The sequence below is a fragment of the Impatiens glandulifera genome, chromosome 7 (assembly GCF_907164915.1).
Source record: "Impatiens glandulifera chromosome 7, dImpGla2.1, whole genome shotgun sequence".
Taxonomy (NCBI): Eukaryota; Viridiplantae; Streptophyta; class Magnoliopsida; order Ericales; family Balsaminaceae; genus Impatiens; species Impatiens glandulifera.
In genome coordinates, this window is record NC_061868.1 from 13,082,927 (window position 1) to 13,094,562 (window position 11,636).

The following is an 11,636-nucleotide window of genomic DNA, read 5'->3' on the forward strand; positions in this document are numbered from 1 at the left end:
ATCTCTAACAGCGTGGACAGAAACACATATTGCAAGATTAGAGACTGCAAAACCGGAAAGGAGACATGGGACACCGTTATCCAGATCTTTGAAGGAAATGAAAGAACAAAAGAAAACAAGATAATGGTGGCCACCCAGAAGTTTGAAAGTCTGAAAATGAAACCAGGAGAGACAATGAAGGAATACAGTGACCGGTTCACTGGTGTGTTAGATGAGCTTGCAACACTTGGAAAGAAGTACGACAACAAAGAGGTTATCATGAAAGCACTAAGATCTCTTCCAAGTGCATGGGATATAAAGACAATGGTAATGAGGGAATCAAACTGCCTAAATAAGATGAAGCTGCACGATGTCTTCGAAGATCTGAAGGCATACGAGTTTGAAATGAGGTCCAGAACTGAAGAAGAAGTCTCGGCCTCAACCTCAACCAGAGCATTGATCACACCTATGGAACCGGTTGCTCCTGCTCCTGCACCCATCAGAACAGCCGAACAGTTTACTGAGGATGCCATGGCCATGCTCGCACAAAAGTTTGGAAGGTTCATGAAAAGGAACCAACCAACGAACTACAACTACGGCGACAAATCCAATGTAAGATGTTATAATTGTAATTGTTTGGGTCATTTTAAATGGGAATGCAGGAAACCAAAGAGGGACACTCGGAGACCGGATAACCAAGACAGCCGGAACAACTACCAACAAACCAGTGAAGGAAGTGAGGTACCGAAAGCATTAATAGCCGACGATGGAGGAAGTCTGTGGGCTCGCAGTGACAGCGACGATGAGCTCATGTGCCTCATGGCCAATGAGGAACAGGTATTCGACTCTCCCTATGATGAGTTTACTAAAGATGAGCTATATGAAGCGTTAAATGATATGGTCGAAGAATATAAGAACCTACTGACCATGTTACCTAAACATCTCAACATCAAGACCGATCCTATAATACCGATCCCAATAGAACCAGAGGTATCTGTCATAACCGAACCAGAAGTCATACAACCTGATGATACTCACACCCTAGAAACCAAGTTAGATCCCAAGATCGAACAACCTAGTGAACCGACTAGAGAGCTAACCGAGGAAGAGAATGCCCGATTCCAATATACGATGGCCGCCTATAAGAGATCCAGTGATATAGTAAAGGATATGAATAAACACTATAGGCATCCTCGTTGTAAGCGTGGTCTAGGATACACAGGGAATAGCTCTAAAGACCGAAAATCTATAGAGAAATCAAGACTTACAAAAAGAAACCTCCCATTTATTAAATTCCTTAAGAGAACCTGGACAGCCGAAGAAGAGGAGACCGCATATTATAGGGAAGAAAAGACAAAGTATGATTATGTTGGCCCAACCGACTCATGGCTTGACCTTGAGAAAAGAAAAGCCGAAATCCTCAAATATAAGAAAGACTTCCCTGAACCGCGTAGGTCATACTACAGATCACCGAACCAAAAATGACCACCATTTAGGACATCTGATGAAAAACCGAAATACACCAGACCGAGTGTCAAAAGGACAGTTAAGACCCTAGCAAAGAAAACTGTCCGGTTCATCAAGGTTTGGGTACCTAAGGGACTAATCGCATGTGGACCCAAGTAAATGTGGGTACCAAACACTTGTAAATATGTACATTTTGCAGGATCCAAAGAAACGGCTAGGAAACTCCGAATGGTTCTTGGACAGCGGTTGCTCCAGGCACATGACCGGGAATAACAATTTGCTAACAGACATCAGACCTGTAACCGGTGCTCTAATTACCTTCGGTGACAACTCGAAAGGTAAAACCGTGGGCAAGGGTAAGATTGTTCATGGTAACCTAACCATTGATAATGTACTTTTAGTTGAAAACCTGAAGTTCAATCTGCTTAGTATTAGTCAGATGTGTGATGCTGGATATACTGTAGAATTCCTTAAACATGCATGCTTAGTCAAGAAATCTCAAGGCATCACACTACTAACCGGAAATAGGATAGGTAACATATATAAGGTAGACTGGAAAACCAAAGTAGAACATCCTATATGCATGATAGCTAAGACCGATCAAACCTGGTTGTGGCACAAGAGACTAAACCATCTAAACATGAAAACCTTAAACTACATTCGCGGTAAAAAGCTAGTTGAAGGTATTCCTGATATGGTATTTAACCAGGATAAGGTTTGTTCGGCATGTCAAATGGGTAAACAGACTAGATCATCTTTTAAGAGTAAAGGAAATATTCAATCTAGTCGGTGTTTAGATCTCCTTCATATGGACCTATTTGGACCGATTCAGGTCGTCAGCCTAGGAGGCATGTTATATACCATGGTAGTTATAGATGATTATTCCAGATTTACATGGGTAATATTTCTACCATCTAAACGTGAAACCGCATCTAATTTGATCACACTTCTCAAACGTTTGCAAAATGAAAAATCTGTTCGCATTAATAGCATTCGTAGTGATAGAGGTACCGAATTTACTAATAGTACCTTAACTGCTTATCTTGATGAATCCGGCATTAGACACGAGTTGTCTAGTGCTAGGACTCCTCAACAGAATGGCCTGGCCGAGAGAAGAAACCGGACTCTCAAGGAAGCCGCACGGTCCATGATAGCCGACTCCGGCATTGCTCAGAAATTCTGGGCTGAGGCTATCAACACTGCATGCTATACGCAAAACCGCTCTTTGATAAACAAATTTCACAACAAAACACCATATGAGGTTTATTTCAACAGAGTTCCTAAACTTAAATACCTCAGGATTTTCGGTTGTAAATGCTACATTCATATAAATGGTAAAACCCAACTCACCGCTTTTGATGCAAAGACCGATACCGGCATCATGCTAGGTTACTCGGCAGTAAGTAAAGCGTATAGAGTGTATAATGACAGAACTGCAACCATGGAGGAAACACTTCACGTTGTTTTCGATGAATCGGTTGAAAGCAAATCTGCCTCGTGCTTTGATCTACACAACAGATTGGAAAATAATAATATCCATTCTGACAGTGAAGATGAGACTCCGGTCTTCAGGCGGTTTGTCCATGACCTAATGGGTAACATTGATACCCAGCCGGATCAAGCTGTTCCACAATAGGAAGCTGACACTTCGGTTCAATCCGAAGAAGTCGGTCGGTCTGACAATCTCGTTCAGCCTACCGACAAGTCTAGCCTTGATCAATCAAACGGCAACCTGGTAGACATCCCTGAGCCGAATCTCAGAAGAAACAGTAAACATCCTCCTGAGCAAATTATAGGTGACCCTTCAGAACCTGTTCGAACTAGGCGTCAACATCTGGAGGAATATTTTAATTCCGCCTTCATATCCCAGATTGAGCCGAAAAGAATAGATGAAGCATTGTCAGATCCGGACTGGATCTTGGGAATGCAAGAAGAGCTAAACCAGTTCGAGAGTAGTAAAGTCTGGTACCTAGTTCCCAGACCGAAAGATAAATCGGTCATAGGAACAAGATGGGTATTTAGAAATAAACTCAATGAGGACGGTCTGGTCACGAGGAACAAAGCCAGATTAGTAGCTCAAGGCTACAAACAGGAAGAAGGCATTGACTTTGAAGAGTCATTTGCTCCTGTAGCCAGAATAGAAGCTATTAGAATTTTTCTAGCTTTTGCGGCTTTCAAAAATTTCAAAGTTTTTCAAATGGATGTTAAAAGTGCATTTCTGAACGGTGATCTACGTGAAGAAGTGTACGTTGAACAACCACCCGGTTTCAAAAATGCTGCATTTCCAAATCATGTATACCGGCTGAACAAAGCTTTATACGGTCTGAAGCAAGCACCTAGAGCCTGGTATGATACATTAACCGCATTCTTATTAGAGCATGACTTTACCATTGGCTCGGTGGACAAAACCTTGTTTAAATTTGAAAAGAAGGAACATATCCTGCTTGTTCAAATTTATGTAGATGATATTATTTTCGGTTCCACCGACTCCAATCTTTGTGACAAATTTTCGAAAATGATGACTGACAAATTTGCAATGAGTATGATGGGAGAATTGAGTTTCTTCCTAGGTCTTCAGGTTAAACAATTCAAGGAAGGAACCTTCATCAGCCAACCGAAATATACCAAGGAGCTGCTAAAGAAATTCGGTATGGACACATGCTCCTCGGCGGCTACTCCAATGAGCTCTTCCATTAAACTGGACAGGGACGATGAAGGTCAATCTGTAGATCAGATTGCGTACCGAGGCATGATCGGTTCCCTACTATACCTGACAGCGAGTAGACCGGATATCCTATTTGCAGTTGGTGTGTGTGGGAGATTCCAGGCAAATCCAAAGCAATCCCACTACACGGCCGCAAAAAGGATACTGAAGTATCTGAAGGGCACTCCTGATGTCGGTCTGTGGTACCCAAAGGACTCGTCCTTTAATCTAACTAGTTATTCAGACGCAGATTATGCAGGGTGCAAGATTGATAGGAAAAGCACAAGCGGAACATGTCAGTTCCTAGGTGACCGACTGGTGTCATGGCACAGCAAGAAACAGACATCGGTGGCTACATCAACCGCGGAAGCTGAATACTTGGCGGCCGGAAGTTGCTGCTCTCAACTCCTCTGGATCCAACAGCAGCTGAAGGACTTCGGTATTATAGCCGAAGAATCCCCGATATTCTGTGACAACACAAGTGCCATTGCAATCACCTACAACCCGGTTCTCCACTCCAGAACCAAGCACATCGACATCAGACATCACTTCATTCGAGAGCATGTCACACTGAAGCATATCCGGCTGGAATACGTATCGACCGATCAGCAAGTATCCGATATCTTTACGAAGCCGCTGCAGGAAGCTAAGTTTTCTCAATTTAGACTTACTCTCGGATTAACCGATATTAGCCAAATCCTTCCAAAGGATACTTAAAGGAAAGTCGGTTCAGACAGACAAACCGGTAACTCTTCCTAAGATGTTGAACTTTGAATCTTCGGGGTGTCTGTGGAAGAACCGCCCAGTTTATCAGATAGAGTAAACCGACCGGTTACTTGGTGCATGCACCACGCAACCGCATCGGGATGAACAACTGATAGCCGACCGGTTCGGAAGAAGGCTATCCCAGATTATTTGAAATTCAAACAAAAGAGGAATAATTATCAGAGGTTAAAGGTCTCTGTTCTGCATCATTACCTTTTAGAATAAACCTGGTCGTGCCTAAAAAGACGTGAAGATCTTTTTGATATCTTTCATAGTCCAGGCCTATGACCGACACCTAGACCTGCAAAGTTACCTATTTTATGCAAAGACTCTTATCCTGCAGTTAATATACATCACCTCACTTAATGCCCGGACAATAGGTTAGCTCCAAACCAGTATTTAAAGAGAGCACTCTCTCAATCAAATACTCACAAAACAAAAACACTTTCTCTATCTCTAAGGCAAAAACACCCTTCTTCCTCTAAGGGAAAATGTCTATCTTCACAAACATCCTACAAGTGAACTTCGAATCATGCTCCAGTACAGATCACTATGATCTATACCGAATGATCAAGCAACTGGAGGATACCGGCCTCCAGTACTTCCTGGATGATAATCAACTCATCTATCCTCAGTCCGTTATTGAGTTTTTCAACAATGCCAGGGTGTACCGGGGGACACCCTACTTCAACACCCACATTCAATCAAAAGTTGGGGGTGCCATCTTTGACTTCACCGAGCAAGACTTTGCTCGGTGCTTCAATCTGCCCAAACAAGGGCTCACGGACCTCCATCCTCCAGCCGACATCAAGGCTGAGGTCTCTCTCTCTCTCTCTCGGTCAGATGAGCCCGTCGATGATCATGGCTCCAAATACCCCTTAAGGGCTGAATACCAGCTCCTCAATGACATAATCGGGAGGAGCATCCTCGGAAAAGATGTAACCCACACATATTGCACGGTAACTTTCAATATGATGGCGACAATCATAACGAGGACGCCAGTCAACTGGTCCAGGGTGCTGTTCGATGCCCTGATCTGGATAATCGGCACCAGGTCGGTGGCGTTCATCCCTCAGATCAGCCGGCTGTTTGAGGAGCTCGGGGTCCCAACCTGTCCAGGCGAAGGTTTGGACCGCAGCCAAGTGTTCACCAAGGAAATCATCGACTCGTTCTACGATCGGGTTGAAGAGAGGAGGAACCGTTAAGTCACTCCTTCTTGCATCCGGTCATTTTGCTTCACGCACCGGATGCATTACTGCTCAACTCAAATTCGATCATATCGGCTTTATCTATTTCGGTTCTATCTGTGTTTTTCATGTTTCGGTCTTATCTCCACAACTTTCAGTCTCTATCACTTATGTATAACATGTTTCGGCTTTATCTAATCAATATCAATATCGTTATGTGTTGAACGCAATTAATGAGGATCATTCCAAATTAAATAAGAAAACTCCCAACCACCTGAATATTTAATATCCAACCAAATCAGTTACTTTTCAACCAACACTTACCTTGGGTTCTGCGATTTGCTCCTTCCCCATGTATCATTAAAAGGGAAAAGATTCCCTTTCTTAATAAAACAAAACTGACCATCAATGCACAGATTTTCCCTCCAAAACCAATTCTATATAAAGAGCTAATCTCTCCTCATCTTATCACATCCAAAAGTGAAAAACACTTGTATTCATCTTGAACATCTCTTGAATCCCTCTCTCTCTATAACACAATCATGCCGAGTCGCACTCTGGGAAATTTTCTAAGCGTGGATTTCGGTTCATGTCTGGCAGAATGGGACTATGACCATCCAAAGAAACATATGTTTGAAAGTCTCATTGTTACCGGTCTTCAAGCCTTCCTTGACGAATCCGGTCCCATACTGACTGAGGATGTCAAGGAATTTTTCAGAAATGCCGTCAACTGGGGAGATCGCATTGTAACCACTGTAAGGAATCATACCTTCCGGCTTGATGAAGCCGAATTTGCCACCCTCTTCAGTCTGCCCAAAGAAGGGTTCTCTGATTTTCCGGCCATGGAGGGCGCTGATGAATACTACTATGGGCTCCGCTGCTTAGGAACCTTAGATACGGTGGAAACCCATGGGTTGAAAACCCGTCTCGGTCGTAGCACTCAGCTACTTCTTGAGATTGTCACTCGGTCCATTTTGTGCCAATCTCCAAATCAGCGGTATTCAAGGAATACCTACCACATGATGACCCACATCTACAACCACACGCCCATCAATTGGGCGGCGGTTCTCTTTCAAATCTTGAGGAAAATGGTGCGGACCAAGAAGGGTCTCGGCTTTGCACCCCACATCAGCAGGTTGATTCTCAAGTACCGGCCAGATTTTGGACCGGGCACACCGGCATCCCCCTCAAATATTCTCGATAGAGATGCCGTGGTGGAAAAGTATTCCAAAATGGTGCTTACCGCTTAAACATCTTTACTTAAATGTCTTTCTTTCGTCCTATCGGTTTCCATTCTAATAAAACATCGTTTCAGTTTTGATGATCGCTTCTCTTTACTCTTTGTATCTCTCTAACATAACCGGCTTAATATCATTCGCATCCGGTTTCATAAAAATCTGCTTAAAACTGTTAAACACCGATCAATCAAAATATCTGAAACACTATTAGAAACCGATCTGCCATTCGGTCTCAAAGAAAAGATTGCGTCACCGATGACATAGACAAACTTTTGGAGGGAAAACTCCCGCTCAAAGACACCGCACACCGTTTCGCACGAAACCACGTCCTTTCATTTTGGAGGGAAAACTCCCGCCCATTCATGATGGGACGGTTTGGCTTCCAAACCGTGCCTATAAAAGGGAGCCTTCGTCATATTTTTCATTCTCACACAAATTCACTTTCTCTCTCTAAACTTCTAAAATCCTTTGAAGCCGAATTCTTTCATTCTAAAACTCTTCAAACATGGGTCGTGATTCGGCGTTGTTCAAACTATACTCTCAAGTGGACTTCGAGGAGATTCGGCAGAACGGAACGGCCGAAGCAAAAGAAGTAATTGACCGACTGATTAAAACCGGTTTGAATATCTACTAGACGGTCCCCACGTAATATACAAGGACGCGGTCGAAGAGTTCTTCAAAACCGCAACCATCTCCTACGATAGAATCCTCGCAACGGTTTGCGGCTCCCAAATAGAGATCACCGAAGCTGTAGTGGCCGAGAGTCTACGTCTCCCAACTACCGGCATGGACGCAACAGCAGAGATGGACGATGACGTCTTTAAGATGGCTTGCCGCCGTTTATCAGCAACAAACAAGCCGGTTCCCACATCCGGAAAGAAACAACTGCTGAAACCGGAGCTCATCCCGGCGTGTGACGTTTTTGCCAGGGCGATACTGGCAAGGGGAGGAAATTTCAGCAATCTGACCAAAGACAAAATCAGAATGATTTTTCGTCTAATGGAAGGCACAGAGATCAACTGGGCAAGATCGGTCTTCAGCAACCTTATGGAAATGGTGAGACCGGACTCAGACAGGTCTTGGGGGTATGCCGTACAACTCGGCAAGATCTTCTTACATCTGAAGATCAAAGTCGGTCCCGGTGTTGGAATACTAAAACGCAGCATCATCCGATCAAGGCATTTTCTTCCGAGAAAGCAATCGGCCTCCAGTACCACAGGTGGCCGAAAGAAGAAAGCCACAAAGAAAAATACCCCCGCAAAAGAAAACACCGGAGGGAAGAGAAAAGAAAAGGTAATTTTCGAAGAACCACCTCAAGAAACAGAGGATGAGGAGTGGGACGATGAGGAAGCCGACACAGAGGGAACCGAAAATAGAACGGACCTTGACGATGATCTTTCGGCTCAAAATCCAAACAATGCCGAACAAAGCTTCAATCCTGACACCACCGAGGGTGAGGACAGGGTTGATGAAGGAGACAATGATGAAAGAGCCGATGATGGAAACTTCAACAGAGAGGAGGCCGACGAAGCGGAGGCCGAAAGACTAGCCCAGAATATCTTTCAGGGCATTATCAGAAGAGACGAGGATGTCATAGACTTATATCTGGAGTGGCATGAGTACCGGTTTAATACAAAGTATAAAGACATCCTATCGGACCACTCGCAAGAACACTGCATCGCCAGATTGGAGGAAGTGGAGGACAATATCCTACGTCTCACCAAATCCAATACCATTCAGGAAATACAATGCCGAACTTGCCTACTGATACCGAGAAGTCATCTTCGACAGATAAGAAGGCGTATCAGAAAGATTAAGGAAGAATATGCCGAAGGGGGATCGGTATCTACAGTAGCACCGCTAGTATTAGAAAAGCTTGAAAAGGGCAAATTGGAAATACGCCAAGAGATAGCGCGGTTAGAAGCTATATGCAATCAGAAACAAGTTCCGGTGTATACCGCTCCGGTCATCGAAGATTTTCAAACAGACTGGACAACAGAGGACACTGTGACACCAAGGGACATTGAGACACCACTGCCAGAAAATGATGAGGTACCGACTTCGAAGTCTGTTGAGGTCCAAACTTTGGAGGATGCGGTTCCAAACCCAGACGATGCGGTTCAAGACCTGGAAGCTGAGATACCGACATTGGGAGTTGAAGCTCCAAACTCAAAAATTGAGGTAATAAACTTAGAGGATTCGGCTCAATTAGAACCTCCAAATGAAGAGGAGGCACCGATAAATCTTGATGAAAGAGCCGACCCTAATCCGACCGAGTAGTCCCCTCCCACTCCACCACCGGAAGCCACCGTTTCAATTCCTCCTAAGGAATGGTTTGAAGACCGGCTCCAAGAGTTTGAAGTATCCGTTTCGGAACGGATTGGTGAGCAACTTAAGAAATTTGAAGCGTCCACATCGGGGCAGATTGAAGACCGGCTTCAGAAATTTGAGGCATCAATATCAGAGATGATTGATGACCGGATAGTTGAACACAACGTCTCTAAGCTTCAACCATTCAAGGATAGCGCCGATAAAATATTTGACTCGGCCATAAAGTTCGCCGATGCGACAAAGAAAGTTGTGGATCACACTCAAACACGCCTGGAGCAACTCAGCACCGGACTATGGGAAGAGGCCGGTGAGCGAGAAAACTGTGCTCAGCATATTGTAGCTCTGGAGGGTCTCACTTCGGAATTAAAGAAGGATTTCGAACGGGTCGACCCAACAATTGAACGAGTCTCGGTACTGGAAAAGAAGAACGAAGATCTCGTGGCCGAAGTAAAGGCACTTACTGCACAGATGGCCGAAATCCTGAAAGCTAAGGAAAACGCGGATGCCGCGGCTATAGAGGCCGATGCTCTGGTTGCTAAGAGAGTCCAGGAAAGCCTGGACGCCGAAGTTAGCAGAGACAAAGAGGCGCCGCGAGCGACTCAGCTGACCGAAGAAGAAGTAGAGGCCGAGAGAGTAAGAAGGGCTGAAATCATGTATCCAGGGTTTGCTGAGCAAATAGCAAGACAAGCTGCGGAGGATGCCGAACGGCTGGAGAGACAAAAACGTGGGCTGGAAGAGTTCTCCGAAGCAAACAAGAAGAAAAAGAAAGTGGCCCCCTCTGCTTCAGCACCGGTCGCCTCCGCCTCAGCACCAAAGAAAAGAAAGAAGCCGGCTCCTAAGAAAGTTCGGATTGCGGAGATGCTCAATATAATTTCTGACCCGGTCGAGACGGGTACTTCGCAGCAAGACGACCAAGTCGAGGATGAACTCGAAGAACAGCTGCGGTACCGATCTAAAAGACCACGACACTCCACGCAACCGCAACCGCAACCGCCACCGTAATCAAAGAGAAAGAAGAGTGCCTACGAATTCACGGACTCAGAATAGGGACTATCCTTCTTTTTCTTACTTACCTTAGTATTTTTGCTTAGTCCTTTTCCGGTTATCTATGAATATATAAAGTTATTTTTGAATACCGGCTTTATTTTGCATTTCTAAATGATTTTGATAATTTTAAATAAAATAATCAAAAAGGGAGAAATTGTTAGATAAAAGATAGAGATTCTTCCAAAACTCCTCCCCCAAAATTTTCCGAAAAATTCTCTAAGTCTTTTTCAAAATCGGCAAAACAAAACAACCGGCCTACGGTTGCAAACTTACATGATTTTGATAATTTTAAATAAAATAATCAAAAAGGGAGAAATTGTTAGATAAATTCATACCGGTTCGAATAAACCTAACTTAAACAAACTTCCCATGCAGGGACAAGGAACCGGATCGGATAAACAGAAGAGAACCAACTGAAGAAACCGAACCGGTCAAGCTACCAAACCGATCAAGAGTATTCGGTACGTGACCGCACAGAGGAAGGATCGGCCAAAGCTCAAAACCGGAATCATCATACAGCCGATCAATCCACAAGGCAATCATAACCGGAAGAAGTCCGGTTACTTTACTATCAAAAGACATTCGGCCAAGTCAAGTGGCCAACCTAGGCCAAGTCAAGAGGCCGACTAGTACAAGAAGACACTTTGGGTATCTGTTGAGAATGATACCAAAGGAACAGACTGAATACTTCCATATCCATGCAAGTCTGAAGAAAGACTGTAGGCTGCAGAAAACAGTACTACCGGATCCTTCTACTTCGGGATAAGCCAGAAAGGAAATCTTCAAAGTACAGACAACTGTCCAAACAGACAGTGCCTACATTGAGTAAAAGACAAATCCAGCAGGTTTGCTTTACAGACCGGCAGGTCTGAAACAGGATGCCAGGTCTGAGATTGACCGTCAGGTCTGAGGAGAAGA